Here is a 21561-nt window from a genome sequence, read left to right on the forward strand (position 1 = left end):
AGGTCGTCTCCTCTTCACCGCGCAGTTCCTGGGTCTGTGTCGCTTGCGCGGTAGCCATTGAAATGAACCCTTCCGGCGATAAAGCTGCAAACCTGCTACACGGCCGCTGCGACGGGGTAGTGGTGAATCCAGGATGTGTTTACCCAGCACCTCCACCAAATGTAGCGGATGAAATGGGTTTAATACAGGTGAGCTCGAGGGAACAAAGCTGGCCGCAAACGGCTCAGAGCCCAGATCAGTCTGCCCGCGCCTCCCTCTTCTTCCTCCAAGTCCTCAGTAAGCCGCTACGCGCCATAACATTATTATTCGGCTTTGCTGAAGCCTTCGACTGCGTATCCCATTCCAAACTAATCGTAAAACGACGGGGTTACATCGGTGATGGGAAACTTTTGCCTTGGATTGAAGGTTTCTTGCGGCAACGTTCCCTACTCGTTTTGTATCAAAACATTCAATCTGAACCGGTACCAGTGACACCCGGACTTCCTCAAGGCTCTGTCCTTGGACCACTATTGTTTATTATATTTATTAACTTCATTAGCACCGACATCACCTGTAACACCAAACTCTTTGCCGACGATTGTATAAATTGCAGAGAAATCAGAAGCCGTGAAGATCATACCATACTTAAAAGATCACTGCAAAAACTTTCGAACTGGTGTAATGATTTGCAAATGTCAATTAACAAGGTGAAATATGCAGCAAATGCAGTAACTAGAAAAAAACACCACTACTTCAACTGCATTATGAAAGCTGTTTTTCCTTAAAAGGTGTCTTCATCTTGCGCCAATAGAAACTAAACCTTCATCTTATAAAACGTTTGTTGGACCTGCTCTAGAACACGATAACATTGTTTGGTTTCCTCAGTCTGTCACCAATATCTCTCGACTTGAAAGAATTCAGCCTAAAGCAGTGAGGTTAATTCACAGCAGATACAAAAAAACTGACTCACCAACGCAACAAGCTGTAATCTGCGAGCTCGAAACACTATAATTAAGGTCAAACACCGCACGACTAAAGGTCCTTTATCAGATTTTTAGTAACACTTTTAAGATCGACTAATCAAACTACATTTCACTATCACAAAAACGTGCATTAAGCAACCAGCCCGCCGGCGGGGAATTCCTGCAGCACCTTCGTAAATAGCCGCGCTCAAGAATGGGCGCGGCACTGCGGGAATACGACCAGCTGACGCGCGCCCCGCCCCCCTAGAGCCTCTGCTCCCCCTGGCCCCTCACGACGGAGGTACACCGAGAGATTGTCGGCTTCGCGGGAAAACTCAGCACACCACCATGTGCGGTGTAGCTGGGTGCGGTCGAAGGGGTCCAGCACGCGCTGTACGCCGACGACATCACCATCTGGGCTACGCAAGGGCGCCTGGGGGATATGGAGACCAGCCTGCAAACGGCCGCCAGCATAGTGGACCGCTATGCTCGAGACTGTGGTCTGCAATGCTCCCCGCAGAAATCGGAATTCGTGCATTTGCGTCCCTCGCGCACATGCTCGACCCAAATCAATCTCTCGTTGCAAAGCGGTCCCATTCGCGAATCCAAGGAAATCAGAGTCCTCGGACTTTTCATACACAACCAGCGACGCTGCGACACAACACTCGCCAAGCTCCGGCAGGTGGGGGACCAGGTGGGCCGCATGGTCCGCCGGGTTTCCAACAAGCGCGGTGTGTCACGATGCAAAGACGCCTTGCGGCTGGCGAACGCATTCGTGACCAGTCGAATCTTGCATTCGACTCCCTATCTCCACCTGCGGAAACAGGAGGAGGATGCCCTCGAGGTCATCCTCCGCAAAATCATGAAACGAGCGCTGGACCTCCCGGTCTCTACCTCTACCAGCCGCCTTTTGGCACTGGGGATGGTTAACACTTTTAGGGAGCTTCGGGAGGCCCACCTCAACAACCATTACACTCGTCTCACAAAGACAGGGTCGGGTCGCCGCCTTTTAGCCCGACTTCACATCCAGCACACTCAATTCACAGAGGAGAGATGCCGCCTTCCCGGACACTGGAGACGCGCCCTCCACGTGCGGCCTCTCCCCACCAATATGTCCAAAGAGGATCATAATGGAAGGCGCTTGGCGCGGGCGGAAGCCTTGGACCGCCATTTTCGGAGCAAGCCAGGAGTCTTCTACGTGGACGCGTCCGGCCCGGACCCCAGGGGATGGTACACGGCCGCGGTTGTCCACGAGGGTAAAAGAGTAGACGCCCTTACTTTCAAGGCCCAGTCAGCAATTCACGCAGAAGAGGTTGCCATCGCTTTGGCAGCCTCTCACACCTCCTCCAAATATATAATCACCGACTCGCGAGGGGCTTGCCGTAACGTCACGCAAGGGTGGGTTACTCCCCTAGCTTATCGCATTTACCAAAATTGTAGCCGAGACTCGGATCCCGCGCACCGATCTCTCGTTTGGGCTCCAGGTCACCAAGGCGTCCACGGAAATGAGGCAGCCGACGCCGCCGCCCGCGCGCTCTCTCTCCGGGCATTTCCCACGGGACCCGAAGCCGACCAGGACACTGATTTCAATCCGATTTATACTTTTAAAGAAATATGCGAGTATTACAAATCCACGCACCAAACTCTTCCCACCCCGTGCAAAGGGCTGGGGAAGGTCAACGAGCGGGTACTCCTGCGCCTGTTCACCAACACGATGTTGTGCCCGGCAACTCTGCAACATTTCGATCCTCAATTCGACGGGCGGTGCTCACACTGTGGGGAGGTGTCTGACATTTAGCACATGGTGTGGGCCTGCCAGCAGAACCCATCCCTACCCACTATCCCAAACCCCACCCGAGAGGACTGGGAGGCGACCCTGTCCGGTTGCTGCACCCTCGAGGCCCAAAGGGCCTTAACGCAGCGCGCCCGGTTTGCGGCAAACGCCAATGGGGTACCTGTCTAGGCATCCCACCTAGTGGTTTTAAGGGCGTGACCCTTCAAGTCACGACCCCCAACACCTCTCCCTATGATTTAATAAATGTTTTCACCACCACCACCACCACCACCTACGAGCAACTGCGCAACCATCTACTTGTGTTCACTGACGGCTCCGTGGTGCGCGGAAACTGCTCGCTCGCCGCAGCGGAGCTACTGGGTCTTCGCCTGGGCTTGGACCTGGTGCTCACCCTTACTCCGCCGCCACCCAGGTGTGCTCTGCTGTGTGATCCCCGTGCCGCCCTTAGCCGCCTGCAGACTCCCGGACGTGGCACCCCGTTGCTGTGCGGGTTACGCGAGCGCATTGAGTGTCTCGCGGAGCACAGATGCAGTATTCGCGTGCAGTGGGTGCCCGGTCACTGCGGCATCCGCGGCAACGAGGAAGCCGACAAGCTCGCCACCGCCGCACATCAGCTTCCTCCCAGCGACGATCCACTCGCCCTGGAAGACATGCGTGCGGTGATCTATGACCACCTCCGTCAGCAACACCCGGACCCTCGCATCGCGCGAGGAAAGCGCATTTCTGTCGTCGGCGCGGGCTCATTGTCGCGCCTCCAGCGGGCGATGATCATTCGAGTGCGCGTCGGCTGCGTGTGGTACGGGGAAAGACGGGTGCGCCACGGACTTTCGCCGAGCGATGCGTGCGCTGACTGTGGCGCAGTGGAGATATTGGAGCACATGCTCCTTCGCAGTACCGCTTCTGCAGTGGCGCGTCGCGAGATGCTCGTGGACTACAGGGCGCTGGAAATCATCCTGGGCAGTATCGAAGCGCTCCTGAGGCCGCGCGGCAGTGCGCGCACCAGTGTCGGAACAATGGTGAGCCTCTGTACGTTCATCGTGCAGGCGGGCTTGACTTCCCGCTTGCTCTTCGCCAGGTAGAGCACGCGTGACATGAACGCTCCATGGGTGCTACCTCGGACGGTGTACGCGGCTGGGCGCCCCACCCCGGCCGCTAGTGCAGTGTGCCGCGCGCGCGATTAGTCTGAGACAGGACGCTACGTGCGCGCGGCTATGTACATACAGTTTCGTTCTTTTGTAAGTGATTGTGCGCAGTGGGCGCTCGCGCGCACTTATTTTCGGACAATGCTTGGACATTAGCGCGCGAGCGGCGCGAACTTTATTTTGTAAATAGTGTACAAAGCTCTCCCCTGTCCTTTCTTGCTGTTGCTCCCCTCTATACTTCTCCTCACTATCCTCTCCCTTTCCCTTTCATTTCCGCCGGCTGCAGCTCGGGTGCTTAAGATATTAGCAATTGCTGCGGCCGGCAACACTCTTTTGCTTCATTTTTTTTAATAAACCACTACCACCACCCACCAGAAACCAGCACGCGTACACGATAACCGAATATCCTTATGACAGTAACACTTTCAAAGATTCTTTCTTCCCGCTAGCAACAAGGGAATGGAGCCTTCTAGGCGCGTCCATACCTAACCCTGATTCGTTTTCAGATATTTTTTCTGAACTAGAAGCCCCGTTTTAAAACTAGAGTTGTAGTTAAAAGCTTTCCTTCATTTTTGTCTATTTCAACGGGTACACGATGTGTGGTGCCCATGTTAATGTTTATGTTTCTGAACTAGCATGTTTTTTTTAAAGCTACTTGCGCAAATCTGTCAAACTTCTTTTCAGTTTTTCTGTGCAATTAATTGTCTCGATTATAACTGTCCTTTGCACAGCCGCTTTTTAGAAATGTTATCCTCCGCTATGATACATGTAATGCCCACTTGCTAAGGTCTCAACCAGACACTGGCAGTATTCCAAATAAATAAATAAATAAAGTGCTGTTCTGCAGGCATCGTATTGCAGTACGAATATTGATTACATGCCAAAGGCCTTAAAGAACCCTTAAAGGAGCAAACATTAACAAATGATCAACAAAAAGTGATCAGTGACAGTTTGTTGACTTGCATCTGTTCCTTGGGAATGATCACGTGTTCCATGTACTTTGTTACTAATGTGTTTGATCAAAATGCATTACGAACACAAGTGTTATATTCACTATCAAATTGCAGGCTTTGTACAGAGACACAATAAAGAAAACCGACAAACAGCATTCTGTGAAAAACATTTGCACCAGTGTCCACCATCACGTTGCTTACATATTCAGCTACCTAAATGCATGCTTATACCCGAGAGAAAACACTTATTTTGAACACCCAGGCTGGCACTTTAGCTACACTTCTAGTAAGCTCCATCTCACAACTTCCTTAACTGGACCCGAACCTGTGCTAGTGAGGCGACAGCCTCCAAAACTCTGGGACTGGTCATGTTTGAACGGCGCACATCTGGAAGCAGCTGCCTTTCACACAACTTCGAATAGAATGCAACAAGTGGTGAGGTGAAATATCCTACTCTGCTTGCAAGTCACCATGCTGGATTAGGAGCAGCAGGTAACTGGTACTGATTAAACTGCGGCCATTCTCCGAGCCGTTCAAATAATTCAAATGCCAGCCGCTGCTACAAAAGACGTCAGTGAATATTTACATCATCAACGAAAGAAATCGGCGGTGTTATAAGCCACACAGTTGGCTATTCTGCTTTAATGTAGTCTGGACTAGCACATGTGAGTGTACAGGAAATAGAAGACATATTAAAGACAAAACGCTATTGAGCTTGCTCTTGCCTACATATGTATGTGTTGCCCCGGTGCCAGACGTCACACAACATGACCCTCTAGGCTTTCTATGCCACCTTTATCAATGCAGTTGACATCCTGGCTGGAGGGGTTACGTTTTAATACACAATTAAAAGTACAAAGGAAGATACAACCAAGGAGAAAACATATTTACGCTTGACTGACTCGATGTGACGAAACCAGCCCTCGGTCCAGTGTTCCCCGCTATTGGCGCCTGCTCTGCCGCTTCGTCGAGCGTTACTGCTGTCTCAGAGTTAACGCTAACCTGCCCTGGCACAATGCTAAACTCTTGTTCACGAACAATATATTCATGTGCTTCCCGGGTACGCTCTATCTCAGCTTGCTGTGACAAGCAGTGCTTCACAGGCGTGACTAACGCCCCTATGCCTTCAGCTATCTCTCCTGGCACGGCACACACGGTTGCGCCCAGCTGACTAAATGCTGCAGCTTTCATATCTATAGCCATTGGCACACACGTCATTCTCACCACGGGAACATCCTGTTTTTGCTTTGAATTCGGACAGTCAGTCATGGAATGTCCCAATTTCATGCAGTCAAAACATTGAACTGCAGCCAATAACTCCTCGCTATCAGCTTTCGTTTCCTGGTTTAATTTAGATTGCATCTGTGCGAGCTTTATCTTTTCTCGCTCAATTTCGAGTTTCAACTTGTCAATTTCAAGCAGCTGCTCTGGCTTCTGCTCAACCTCCACGCGTCGCATAATGCTCTCCCGATTATACCGTAAGGCAGCCATCTCCCTTTTCCGTGCTATCAGTTATAGCACGAAAACACTACACCGACAAGGTGAATTCGGAGAAAGCAGAAAGGTCTCCTACCTCGCTGGTTGCTTTCCTCTGCCACGGTAATCTTGTCGCCCTGAGTGACGACAGCGGGCTCGTCGATGCGGATGAGTTGAGCCCCGGCTCTCACAGCAGTTCGCTGACTTGAACCTCGCTGATGATGTCGCCTTTCAACTTGAAATTTATCGATGCGACAGACCGGTTCATTCAGCAGCTTGCTGACCCGCCTCGTTTGACTCGCTGGTCGCCTGGTTCTTGTCGTGAACCTCAACGCGGACGCCTGGTTCCTTCCGCGGCTCACGGATTTGGCACCTCCACGACACGTCGGTCACCTGGCTCCTTCACTCCTCGCTGACTTGAGCCTCCTACGTCCCGTTGACAATGACCAGCCGTCTCCGAAGCTTCCAACGTCACTCTATGACGCTGACTCGCGTTCCTCCTTTAGGACGTACCGTTCTGCAGCTTGTCCACCGACTTGATTTTCCGCCCCTCCGTCAGATACCTCGAGCAGGAAGACGTAGCAAATCCTGTCGACTGCGCCAGTTGACATCCTGGCAGGAGGAGTTACGTTTTAATACACAATTAAAAGCAGAAAGGAAGTTACAAGCAAGGAGAAAACATATTTACACTTGACTGACTCGACGTGATGAAACCAGCCCTCGGTCCTGCCAAAACAGCGGGTTTTAAACCCTATGTCCCCGCCCTCGGTGGGGAGAATAACCAATCAGGTACTGTACAAACATCCATCCAATAACCTATTGGGGAAAGGAAGATACCACCAATCAGAAATTTGGAAAGGATAACACAACCAACCAATGATTATGGCAAGAAGGTAACTCATCGCGACACCGCACACATATGTACACTTTCCACCATCACGATTTCGGATAATTATGCTTTCCTGCTGCGAGCTTTGCGAACACTCACTTTCCCAACATCCAGTCGACCCCAGGTTCAAGGAAAGCCACTTCAACCCATCTGTTCCTCATCGTCGCTTCTCATGCCTGCAGCTAGGGCGGCAATATCCTGTTGACCGCGCTTCGAAAGCACGCCGCTGCAGACTTGGTACAAAAAGCCACGCACTGTGATGCGGGTCCGCCTCGTCGTAAACACGTGCACACAGGATGCGACCTAACGACTCCGTCCATGAGGGGAGTTTGACCTCTCCCGTAACGGCGTCCCCCCCCCCCCCCCCCCCGTATCCCGTTGGATTGAGCTCACCCCTTTCTCGGCGGTTGTGCGGAGGGCCCAAGAGAAAGAACGTAATGGGCATTCCATTAACGCGACCGGATGCGGCAAAAGAAAGTACATCACCGCGAACTTTACTAATGCCTTTTAGTTGATCCTAACTGCAGCTAACTAGCTTGAGTACTGATGCTTCAGTAAGGGTCTAGGTTTTATTAATTATTACTCTTGTTTGTCAAAGTACTAATAGTTGTTTCTTCATTAGGTCTTTCTGTCTGGTTAACGTCAATGAGCATACCAGCATTATATCTGTCATACTGGGGCCCTTCATGTGCCCAAATATACTCGTATTTAGTTACAAAACCAGGTCTTAAGATAATCACCCAGGGTGTTGGGGATTTGTTTTAGCACATTATTTTATTTTGTAGGTCTTTTTGTAAAAATCAATTTTTCATTATCAACAACTGATAATGACAACGTTTCTAAATTTCAGACTTCATGACAAAAAAATAATTATAGGTGCAGCGAGAACCTCCATTTTTTTTCCTAACCATGCACACATCATACAATACTAAACCAGGCACACATTCGGCACTTCATGCGGCTAATGAAGGGTTTCAGAAGACTACTTTAAACAACACTCAATTTGGTTTTAATAACTGGATGCTCACAATGTACTAACAAGGATGTACAAATAAATGACGGCATGGTTAAGCTATGCACCTTTTTTCGTGAAGCAGCTTGATGAAGAAAGAAAGGGAAACTGACCTGAAAGAGAACCTAACATACAACATAAAAAGAAGCTTGCTGCAAGAACTACAACGCACCTTTTCTTCCAAGCTGGTCATGAATATTTCTCATCGGCAACAATGTGAAAGCTGTGGCTGTGGACTCCCATGTGGATGTGTTTCCCTCTGTAGACATTCATTTAAAACCATCACAACTGCAGACCGCCAAAATTCAGAAATTAGGTCCCTGTGGCGAAACAATGAAGACTTTAAAAACTTGGAAAAGCAAGCTAAATACACTTACCTTGCACAGCACAGGATTCCTTAATCTGGGTGCCGTTCTAAAAACAACTAAAAACGAAAATAGGTAGTACCGTCAACAAACTGCAAAGTGGCTTGATGAACAAATCTACCAGCGGTCAGCGCATGTGCGGCAGACAAAATTGAAACTTCATACCAGACGTCACGCTTACGAAATGCATTTTACGCAGAGATAAGGCACAGTCCCTACGCACGGCCGCAAAATTACTACGCGCGAATAAACAGTAGGGCAGGAAATTTGACGAAATAGCGTTAAACGGCTTTAAATTTGAAAGAACACACACACTAGAGCACTTAGGCAGCATGCAGCAGTACTTTGCTGCATTCGCTTCGTCAAAACAAAAAGAGCTGTGAGTAGAAGGATTCTCGGCAAACACCCTTCAGTGCTGCTTCTCTTCCTATGATACACAGAAAGAGCGGCTTGTCGCACTGCAGATCTTGGCGCTTACGTACGCAGGAGCGGAATGCCCTGAGGCCGTTACTCCGTAAAAGAACCTTTGAAAAATTCAAACCATCATGCATGAAGACATAGGATTGCTTACCATTCGAGCCAGGTGCGTAGTTGTGCCAAGCTGCTCTACGTCTCCAAATCACGGCAACGCTCGTGTTTTTCATTAACGGCGACTTCAGGACGACGAGTGCTACATTACAAATGCACTCTGGCCCATAAGCACGCCCACAAATAACATCGTCCGTACTTTTTGATACTATACCTTTAAAATAAGAGCGAGCGCCGGCCTTTCTGCCAGTCTAGAACAAAGAAACGCATTCGGCCGAGCCTCCAAAGGCTGCTTCTGTCCCGATACGTCAGATACGGTACTTGGACAGCAGTGAACGAACCTACGCACTTCCCCAGTTATACATGCACACTAAAAACAACGCGGTACCTAAAAAAAACGTGGCCGAAAACGCAGTTCACATCAACCGCCGATGCACGCAAACCATAACGCGCACACCACGCATGTTGCAGGGAAATCAACGAAGGCCCGAAGGGACCGATGGCCGCCCAGCGGCAGAATAAATGCAGTTTTGCTTTCAGTACTCAGCTGAGTTAATTGCGCTTTTTATAATCAGTACGGAAGCTGGAAGATATTTGCAGCATCGGAGCAGCTTTCACAGTGATTGCCAGCAGTTTCCAATTATGGAAAATGCGAATTGATCAAATATGATATATTTCCTCCGATTTAAAAATTACCATGAATTGGCCCCCTTGCCGATTTTTTTTTTACATTTACTGCATGGCTGCGTTTCGATGGTGTCGTAATGATTATGAAAATAAATGTAGCCTGTGTCGTCGTCGTAAGTGGAGAGGAGCATTAAATGGCAATTGGTTTCGTTTATGGGGTTGAACGTCCCAAAGCGACTCAGGCCATGAGGGACGCCGTATTGGAGGGCTCCGGAAATTTCGACCACCTGGGGTTTTTTAACGTGCACTGACATCGCACAGTAGACGGGCCTCTGCACTCTACGACGGCTCCCTCTCGAACAGATCTCCCGGAATGCTGCCAAAGTCGGAAGGGTTCCTTCGGGTGCGATTCCTTCGGCATCGTTGTTGACACGGGACAGGAGTCGTGCGGTCGTCCAGGAGCGCTCGAGCAAACACGCGTAACATGGATCAGCGGCGTGGATTCTCTGGCGGTGTTCGGCATTCTTCCGTGGACGCGCCGTTTCTGTTGGTTGTTTACCCTTTTACCCTTTTATTGGTCCTCTCAAAAAAGGGGTAAAAAACATAAAAGCTGGGGCGCACGCCTTCTCAGCCTCCCGTCTGCACGCGCGTCGTCCTGGCGACGCGGCTTTCGAGCGACGAGACCACTCGGCTTAGGCGCTGCGCTGGTAACCATAGCAATCTTCGCTTCACTTTCAAGCGACACTTAGGCCCGCACAGGGACGGTGCCGGGGCATTCGTGGTGGCGTGGCTCAGAGAGGCAGAAGAGTGCCGGGAGGGCGCTGTGTTATATGAAGGATAAGCATAATGCCCCTAGGCCTGTGGAATTGCTCTTCATAAGGTTAAATGAATCAGAAAAGTGCAGCGGTGATTGAGAAAAACTGCGGATTGCAGGGTCTGATCGAAACGCTGGACTGATGTTTCTGCGTTCCAATAGACCTTCGACTCCCCTTGGAGCTCTCACGGGCCCACACAGCGTGCTTCCACTCGCGGCGCGGCGGTTTCGAATTCATCGGGCGGACGGAAATGTTCGATCCAGGTTCTAGCAGATCTAGGTCATGTGTTCTGCCCCGTGGGCTGCGGTACATAGACGATATTCGCGAGTTTGCCCAGAACTGGAGCTGAAAGCACTAAATACCTAAACCGACCGTGTGTTCTTCAATGTCAGTACACGTTAAAGAACCCTGGATTGCCGAAAATAGTACGGAGTCCTCCACTACGGCGTCTCCGATAACCCAGGTTTAGCTTTCGCACATTAAACGCCGCATACCATAGCATTTACCTCTTTGTAATGGTTTGGAAATGCACCTTCTGCTACTCGTTCAGTCTTCGGGAGCTACGTATATTGGGGCATAAGGAAATTTTCGTTTTTGCATCTTTGCAATTTGAGTTTGTCGAGCTCTTCTGCGGGCCTAATTAACTTCAGGTCTCTACAGTTACCTTGCTTTCGGTTTGCATAGTGGTTGCGTCAATAAACTGCTCATTTTGTTCGTTTTTTGGTGCGTGATTTGGTGTGTAAAGCAGAATGACTTCATGCAGGCAGTACTGCGATTTAAATATATTGTCGCGAGACTTCAAGGTAATGATATCTCTCTTCATTCCAATGCAGTCGTAACTGCTTTACCTTGATATGGATTCAGTACAGGAACACGTTATTAGAGAAACAAGCTATGAACACCCACATTCACGTCATACGTATTATTAAAATTTTTATTGGGACTTGAAACAAAAACACGCAGTTTTTTTCTCGCCGCTGCATGTATTTTCTCAGCTGCGAAAGATTTAAAATATGCCTCAAAGTGCAATCCTCAAGAGAGCACACTATCGGTGCCGTCAGAGCGTTTATACTACATTCATAGTTCGCTTTGGGGTATGTTGTCTTAACAATCGCATCGGTGCATCAGTAAAACGTTGATAAAATGCTGAACATGCGTGTTAATGCTTTACATGTGGCGTGATGTCACAGAAACTACACTAACATATTTCGTTCCATAAAACACATGAGCGAGAGCTATATTTTGTTTACATTTTTTTGTGTCTCAATCAGTCGGGAAGCATGTAGCACTGAGGTGAAGCCAGCTTTACGTTTTTGACAGTGACATCCTTGCACCTGGCACATATTTTGGCCATGTACACCCGCCACTAAAATCCTCGGGCGCAGGACGGGTGCACGTGTAACAGAACCTCCTATTCTGTCGGCCGTGAGGGTTAGTTAAGGTGTTAGCTTTAGAGGTGCGAAATTTTTATAGTGCAGGCATCGTACAGATTATATATAGGTGTCTGGTTTAGTGAAGATTTGTCTTGGACTCCTCATATGAATCATCTCATAACTGCTGAGTAGTACAGCCATAAATTCTCGATGAAGAGTTTCCACTATGTCATTTGTCGAAGGAATGTACGCCGCCGCATGGATGTGGCGGACACCCAGTATGTTGGCAAGGGTGGCGAACAGGGCCGATTTAAATTGGCGGCCTCGATCTGTGGCAGTGCTAGAGTGGCAGCCGAAACGAGGAACTCACGCGGCATGAAGGCCGTAGCAACTGTCTTTGCCGTAGTGTCAGCAATGCGCAACGCCTGGGGCCAGCGTGTGGAGCGGTCCACACTTGTAAGCAGGCAGGAGGTCCCATGTGATGACGGGAGGGGAGCAACAATGTCTGTGTGCACGTGGGGAAACCTAGCATCGGGAGGCCGAAAAGGATAGGCAGGCATGACTGTATAGCAGCGAGATTTCACGAGATGGCACTGAAGGCAAGTTCGTGCCCAACGACGGAAGTCGTCATTGATGGTTGGCCAAAGAAAGCGAGATGTGACCAGCTTCTGCGTCGCACAAATATCAGATTGGCTGTGTCGCACGTAATCAATGTGCCTCGGGGTGTCTTGCACTTAATCAACGTGGAGGACAACAGCAGAGGGCAACGGTGAAGGGCAGGGCAATGATGAAGAACGAAGACGATGCAGCTCTGGGCCGTTGCGCTGAGCGGCTCCTAATTCCTCCATGTCATCTGGTAAGTGGGATTGGGACACGAGGGCACCGACACGGGAGAGTGCCTCACTAGCAGTATTTTCCGGCCCATAGTCGTGACGGAGATCCTCTGTAAACTCGAAGATAAATCACATTTGGCGGGTCTCGCGTGCAGTGTAGCTCCTCTGATTCTGCTAGAAGGCAGACGTGAAAGGTTTATGATCTGTGACGTCGTAAAGTGCCACACCATCAGAAAGTTGCGAAAATGCTTGATGGCGATGTACACCGTGAGTTCTTAACCGAAGTTGGTGTATTTAGCATCAGATGGCTTCACCTTATGTAAGAAAAATCCGAGAGGCTGTCAACGAAAGACGTGTTGCTCAAGGAACTGCGCCGACCGCAGTCCTCGATGCATTGGTGAGGAGACGAAGTGGATCGTCAGGAACGGGATGCATGAGCAAGGTGCCGTCTGCAAACGCCTTGGCAGCAGCGGATACAGATGCATCGTTCTCAGTCCGTCAAGTAACGCAGCCAGATCTTTATTTGTTAGCGAAAAGGTCGGTGTGAGGCTTCAGGAAATGTGCCCATCTAGGGAGAAAGCGGCGATGAGAATTAAAGGCCCAGAACACTTTGAGCTTTTTGAGTGACGTGGGAAGGGGAAAACCTATAATTGTCTTTACTTTGCTTTCGAGAGGCCGGATACGTTGTGGAGTGACATCATAACCAAGAAACTCTATTGTGGTGACTGCGGGGAGCACTTGCTCGAGTTGATTACGAGGCCGTAATCATCAAGCCGGGGGAAGAGGAAACGCAGGTGAGTTTCAAGCTCAGAGCCGGGGGAACTTACAATTAGAAGATCATCGATGTAGGCCAACACAAGTCGTGTCCTAGTGTGACCTCGTTGATAGTTCGCTGAAAAGTCTGTGTAGCGTTGCACAATCCAAAATGCATCCTCACATACGAAAGAGGCCGAATGGTGTGGTAATGGTCGTCTTCGGAATATCACCGAGCTCTACGAAAATTTCATTGTAAGCCTTCACTATGTCAATCTTATAGAAGATCGTGCACCCAGGCAGATTTGATGTGAAGTCCTGTATATGAGAGAGGTGGGTAGCGGTCTTGTAAGGTGCGGGTGTTGAGGGCGCGGTAGTCTGCACATGGTCTCCACTCACCCGGATCTTTCTTTGGAACTATGTTCGGACGCTGACTTGTGGTCAACGATAGCCGCCTTCAACCTGTCGAAGGAATGGGCCGTGTCCGGCGAGATGATCATTTGCGTTAATTCCTCGGTGACGTCAGCAGGCTGGGAGGACAAGATGCAGAAGAGGCTGGTCTCCTGGTTGATGATATGCTGCAGACGGAGGTGTGCCTGAACTGCAGGAGCCAGGCTCTGGCGCTGTTGGGCAAAAATGACGGCAGGTTGACTTGGCGGAACGCGACCAATGAATCGCAGCTAGGCCGAGCGTCCTGGGGTGTGTCTCCGCCCGCCGCCAGGAAGGGCAGAAGATCCAGCGGAACCCCTGACGAAGGGTTGGGGTTGCGTGCTCGATGCCGTGTGGCGAAATCTGTCGGATCTAAGATGATAAGATGAGATGATAAAATGATAAGATGATTCCGCTGCTAGCGCTGCGGCGGCCTAGTGCGAAGTTCATCCTTGTCCGGCGCCGCGCACTGAATGAGTTCACACCTGCCACGTGTTCCGGCATGACGTGTAGTGCGGCCCGAGGTGCCCGATATGGGAATGCGAAAGCATTACTGTCCCTGCATGCACTGACACACCACCCAAACGCACACCACATACCAAAGCTTGAATGACACAGCCCCTCAACGCTGTACAATGAACGGCTGCATCACAATTTTGATTCGAGAGGCTGGGAAGGCATACAATGGAAAGTGCAGATGTCGTTAGTATGAATCCCAAGCTAGCCTCTAATTTGCCTAGCTCATGTGAACTGTATGTGGCGAGAAGTCATGTTTCGCCACCCGGAACGCTGTACGACAAACTGTTGTGTCAGAGTTTTGTACCAGTCTTGTCGGTAAAACTGGCGCCAAGTAGAGGTCGGCAGGTGGCGAGTGTGTGCAGTCTTCAGAGACTCGTGTATACAAATTTGTCCAATATATTTGACATTAGCTACTAAGCCCTCACTTTTCATTGTAAAACATTTTATTCGTAGGAAACAGCTTTGTGGTAAGAGGTCACGTTAAGTGGTCGAGAGTATATAGCCCTCAACGACTTTGTCAGCCCACTCCACCGCCAGAACTTGCGTAATGTCGTCAGAGCTAGCCAGCACGGTCTCCTACGCTCGAGAGAAGGAGCGCGAACTAGATCACCCTGAGGTGGCTCTATTTTGTACTCCCACTGAATGTGATCGTAGTTTGCTCGTTGGCCGCAGTGTTACAGTTCGGGTTGCATAGATCAGCATAAATATGCGCGAAGACTTATGGGGTGCGAATCGATCTCGTCTGTAGACGACACCATGCAACCTCTTGTTTTTAGTCAGGCTTTTGTGCGGAGGGGGGAAAGTTCTCCTCTCTAGTTTAAGAAGTTTGGTTAGGTTTTGATATGTGATCATAGAGTCCACGTGAAATTCAGGGAGCCAGACTCATCCACTGCACGGCTGACGAAACCTAGGGCTTTATTGTGGGCTGCCTCGTTTTCTAGATTCCACTAATGTGCTGAGACCCATATTAGTTCGGAACAATTTGGTGAGAATTAGGTGGCGTTAAGCTTTCTAAGGGAGGTGTTTGTAATTCCACGTTTTGCGAAATTATTGATAACTATTTTGGAGTCGCTGAGGATGGCACTTTCTTGGGTATGCGCTAGGGCGAGGGCTGTAGCTGCCTCTTCTGCCGTTTCAGAGATTGCCGAGGTGATGCGCTCGCCATTCTCGTTCACAACAAGAATTGCATAGCCATTCGTATGTTTGTATTCTGCCGCATCTACATAAATTGTTTAGGCGCACTGTCCGTATTTATTATGTAAGGCTTTGGCTCGTGCTTGTCTTCTACCCTCATCGTGTATTGGGTGCATGTTTTTCGGAAGTCTTTTTATTAATAGGGCTGCCCTATAGTCGCCGGGAAAATCTACTTTAGTGTCTTGATTCGCAGGTTGAAAGTTAATTCCAAACCTGGTTAGAATACTTCTGTCTGTTCTGGAAATGGGTAGTCTCGCCGTTTGAGCCATTAAATGGGCTTCTTTCAGTTAATTGTAGGTGTTGTGGACTGCTCACCTAATAAGCCTTTCGGTTGAGGCATATAGTGGGAGTGAGCTCCAAATTTAGGTGGACTACCGCCAAAATTTGACTTCGACCAAATTTGAGAAATATTTCTGTGCAACCTAGGTTTAGTACGGCCAATTCAATGATGACCTCTGTGAAGTTCGCTGAACCTTCAGATGCGCCATTTAGTCTCCAGCACATGTGTGCGGCGCGAGCTAGCTACTTTGACATGTGCATCTGTCCCCGGTCGAAAGGTTACCAAATTCAAGGAACCGCGGACGCACGACGGAGGCTCGGTGGCTGCTCTATTGTTGCCGGTTTCACCGCCGCCAGAGCGCTCGTTTTGTCTCCGTCTTGCCTGCCTACCACAGATAGATGTCTTTCCAGCGCGCAGCTTTGTGGAGTGTTCAGTGTTTGAATGCCTGCAGTCGCCATTTTTGTGACCCGTGGACGTTTTTTTTTTGTGCCTTCTTGTGTCCCTACGGGTCAATCATTCGCTCTGATCATGTACAGTCGGGGACAAAAGTCTCCGGACCACGTGTTCCTCAAACGGAGCGTATAGCTCTACTATCAGACAGCAGTTCGAGACCGCACTTGTGGAGATGAAAGAGCAAAAATTTAACTTTTACCTCCCCAAGTGTGGTCTCCAGCCGCCCACTAATAGCAGAGCTATCGACTTCGTTAGAGGAGCACGTGGTCCGGAGACTTTTTGTCCCTGACTGTATATAGCTTATTGGGAGGACGGAGGTGTACGGTTACTGATCGGTACGCGATGCGGCGCCAATGGGTCGTTTGAGCTTTGGGTACTGAGAGGAGGCGCCTGGTTAGGCTGTAGTTGCCACTGGGCGCTTGCCCCCTGAGCGACCGCTGCCTTCTTTTTTTATAAAGAACCTTGAGTGATTGTTCCTGAGGCATACGCGTGTCCCTTATGCATGTGTGCGGAAAGGAAACGTTGAGGAAGGCAGAGGTTCGAAATGCAGTGAATTCAGTGCTGTTCATATGTGTACTTGGAACCCCTTCTTTGCCAAGTATCTGGTTTGCCGATATCCTTTCCCAAGTATCTGCGTAGCCGATATCCTTTCCCCAGTCATTGGTTAGCTGACGAGAACTTTATTTTCTTTTCCCTGACCATTGATCGGAGCGAAGTGTCGCCTGATTGATTATTGGTTGCTGTCCCCGCCAAGGGTGGAGCCAGAGGGTTTAAATCTAAGCGCTCTGGGTTAAGCGGGGGCTGATTTCGTCAAATCAACGGTTAGGCCATGTTTTAAATAGTTTTCTCCTTGCTCGTTTCTTCTTGTCTATTCATGTGTAAATAAATAGTCAACCTTCTCTTCCTGCCGTCGAGTAATGTGAATGTTTGCTAGTCCGAACCATCAATTCACGTGAAGGGGAAAATCAGCTACCTCCAAATTTATAGCGATTTTTTCGCACAAGTTTCACAGTTATAGGGACCGGACAGCTGGACTGGTGGCGCCTCCTCTCGGCGCTTCCCTCGTCGCAGGAATGGGCCGGCGCCGGACGGCGCAGTGGAGTGCGCAGTCTGTCGTTGGTTTCTGTGGAGTTTGCTTCGGTGAATTTAATTTAGGTGGTGCTGTGCGTGATTATGTCTGATGAAACGAAGTCTAGGCAGATGTGTTGTGTTGTTGGCTGCACTAACGGCTACGAAAACTCCTCGGGCGCCTCTAAGCCGATTCATTTTTTCGATATTTTGGCTCCAATTTTGCAGACACACTTAATTAAAATATATCATTTTCGCTTGGGAAACGCTTATTAACATGCAAGCTGCGCTTTTTTTTCCCCGCAATAAAAAGTTGCAAGTATGTGCACTCTAGGTTCTCAAAGCTCATGTTCTTGAGGAAGTCATAATACGAAGAGCGCAAATCTCCAAACTTTGCAAAAAAAACCACGATCGCACAATCAAAGTGTCAAACTAAGCGAAACAACTCGTGAGCTTGCAAGGGACCTCCACGCATCATTAATGCGAGAGCATTTCTTGTCTAATGAGTGGCGTGTACAGGGCCTGTCATCAGAGCGTGTCAGCAGAGTGTATCAAGAGCATGTCCGCATGCACTGGCAATAATCCATTTATCGGATTAATTGTTGAAAAAGTTGAATAAATAAATATTTTTTATCACACATGAATAATTATCTCACTGAAATGAATAAAAGAAAGGATAAATAATTAATGTCTTGAAGTGAATAATCATTTGTGTAAGACAGTCAGTTCAGGTTCTATGCCCCAGCGGCCAGCGCCGACGAAGAAGAAGAAGAAAGACAAAGCTGTCGAAGCGTAGTGGCACCGTGTTCCCTCAGCCACAGACAGCCCCTGCACTGCCACTCCCTCACCACCCTCTACCCAGTACCTCCATAAAGTGTAAAGAGGCGAATCAAGCGATCAGTGTGGACGGCCACAATCTTTGTTGTCACGGCACAGCTCAGTAGTCCATCGTTCGTGACCGCAAATCTGAGGTTTGTCAGCTTCGTGTTCCTTCCTCTTTCTCCCCTTCGTATGCGCTGGCCGCTGGGGCACCAAACCGCAGCTGTCTGTCTTAGAGTTGAAATAATCAAGTGCTTCATAAATTAAGCGGTAATTTATTCGAGCCAAAAGAATTGGTTACTTTGTGGTTCTTTTAGATAAACCGTTAGGTTGCATTAAATTGAGGGGAGTAACCAAAAATTCAGGGGGCACTTTGACTGTCTAAAGTGCGTAGAGGCGAAAGCGTTTTACGCACCACTTTCAGTGCTTCTGTGGCACTGGTGGCGTCACATGTAATTGAGTACTAATTACTAAGTGATGACAAATCACTAATTAATGATTAATTACTGATTAATGTCTGAATACTAATTAACGCTAATTAAGCTTAAGCTTAAGCTTCGCCTTTAGGAGTGGAACGCGACAGCGTGTTGTAGCGCTGCCAGGGAGTCCAGGGAACGCCACCACCCGTTCGGCGCGATGCCTTGCCGTTTCAACGCAACGGTTTTTGAGGAAAGGAAATGGCGCAGTAAATCTCTGTCATCTCGGTGGACACCTGAACCGCACCGTAGAGGAAGGGAGGAAGTGGGAGTGAAAGAAGAAAGACGAAGATGGCCCGTAATGAAGAAAATAAAAATTGTATTTGAGGAAAGAAAATTACGCAGTAACTGTCTCACATATCTCGGTGGACACCCGTCAAAATTCAGGGGGGCGGTGCACTTTTTTGACCTAAAGTGTGGTCACTGATGTGTGGTTAAGATGTTAAGCTTCGCCTCTAAGAGTGGAACGCGAGAGCGTCTTGCAACGCTGCCAGGGAGTCCATAGAACGCCATCGCCCATTCGGTTCTACGCCTCGCTCGTCGGTAAATTGGTTCTTGAGGAAAGGAAATGTATTTCTCTCTCATATCTTGGTGGACACCTAAACGTCGCCGGAAGGGAAGGGAGGAGGATGGCAGTGAGCGAAGACACCGTATTCACTAGACGTGCCTTTGTTCATTCCAAACCATCGAGCTGGCATGACGGAGTGGATAGCATGCTCGTCTCGCACTCCGAAGACCGGGGTTCGATTCCCGAGCTCGACCAATTTCTTACTAGGTTTTATTTATTTATATGGCCTGACTAGAGAAGTTAGTTAGGCTAATTGGGTAATTAAGCAATTAACTAAGCTCAGTCCCACTTACTTGGAGCATCACTATATGGTCCCTTCAATTGGTTGCATGGTTACTAGCCAAAGTACAATGGGCCCCGTTTGAAATTGGCGCACTGTGACGTCACGACCGTTTCGACCAACAGAAAAGCGTGACATTCTCTGTCGACAACTGCTGCTTACAACGATGAGACATTAAAGGCTTTCGCCTTAAAATGGTTATTAACTGGGTGTTTAAATTATTGGCTAAATTAATTAGCCCAAATAGTGAATTGCTTCTTACATTCATGGGTAGTGTAATAGAACTCTTGACATGACTAATGAATTATTTAACTAACTATCTGAATAAACTACTTATTCAGTACGTTGTTGTGCTTACTAGGCGCTCTAGCAACGGGGCCCACGTCTTCGGATACGGTAGAACCGAAGTTAGAGCGAAAACAGGACTTAGAAACAGCAAAGGCATAAAACTACGAACACGCAGCAACATAATCAGCAGCAGTAAAAGAAATGTTTTCGCATTACCACACCTAAGCGGACTTGAGTGCACCCTGGGAATTTTTGTTCAAGGAACAGCAAGAAAAGTTTGGCACCACGCTTCGCGCCTCCAAGTCAGCCATAAAACACTCGTTTCCGCATGAAGTAATTGTATAATGTGAAGCGGTGTTTATTCTAGAAACGCATTCCGGTGACTGCTGTCAATATGCTCGTATTACGGCGAAATTCGCCTCGATTCTGCCCTAAGTAATGTGGTTATGCACCGTCGCCCCATGAGTACAGACTTTTTTCTTTCGGATAAATATGCTCGTGCACGACGCCGTTCCTTTTATCAACGGCGAATGTGAGCGCCGCAGGTGGTGGTGGTGGTGAAAACATTTATTCAGAACAGGAGGTGTTTGGATCGGCCCGTAAGGGACCGATCCTTACAAACACTAGGTGGAGGTCCCTAGTTTGGGACCCCAGTGGCGGTAGCCGCCGCCCGGGCGCGCCCGACTAAGGCTTGTTGGGCCTGTAAGTCGTGGCAGCCGAGCAGGGTCGCCTCCCAGTCCTCCCGGGTTGGGTTGGGGATAGGGGGAATGGCCGGGTTGGAGGGGCAGGCCCACACCATGTGATAGGTGTCCGAAGACACCGCACCACAGTGCGGGCAGTTGCCGCTAAAGGAGGGGTCAAAATGTTTTAGTGCTGCCGGGCACAGCAATGTATTGGTGAAGAGGCGGAGAAGCCGCTCATCCGCCTTCTTGAGGCCTTTACATGGGCTAGGGTAAAGGCGATGGCTATCTTGAAAGTAGGTTGCGATATTTTTGAACGTATAAACCGGATTAAAATCGGGTTCCTGATCAGGTGGGGAGGAGAAAACAGCCCGGTGAGAGAGCGCGCGGGCGGCTGCGTCTGCTGCCTCGTTTCCTGCCAACCCCTGATGAGCAGGGGCCCATATGAGGTGACGGTGTGCGGGGTCCGTATCCCGTATGCAATTTTGGTATATTCGATATCCCTCAAAAATCGGAATTTGTGCACCTCCGCCCCTCACAGAAGTGCACAACTAAAATATCTCTCTCTCTTGAGAGTGGTCCCATACGTGAAAGTGATGAGATACGGGTACTCGGACTCTACATCCACAAACACAGGCGGCCAGACACTACATTGGCCAAACTCCGTAAGGTGGGGGACCAGGTGGGCCGCATGGTCCGCCGGGTTTCCAACAAACGCGGAGGGTTACGAAGTAAGGATGCCTTGCGGCTGGCAAACGCCTTCGTAACTAGTCGAATTCTCTATTCGACTCCTTATCTCCACCTACGGAAACAAGAGGAGGATGCCCTTGAGGTCATCCTTCGCAAAATTGTTAAACGTGCCCTTGACCTCCCCATCACTACTTCGAACAGCCGGCTTATGGCCCTTGGGGTGGTGAATACTTTCCGGGAGCTCCGAGAGGCGCACCTTACAAACCAGTACACGCGTTTGTCGCTAACGGAGTCGGGTCGCCGCCTTCTTGCTCG

The sequence above is a fragment of the Amblyomma mixtum genome, chromosome 1 (assembly GCF_055824585.1).
Source record: "Amblyomma mixtum isolate Tamu chromosome 1, ASM5582458v1, whole genome shotgun sequence".
Lineage (NCBI taxonomy): Eukaryota > Metazoa > Arthropoda > Arachnida > Ixodida > Ixodidae > Amblyomma > Amblyomma mixtum.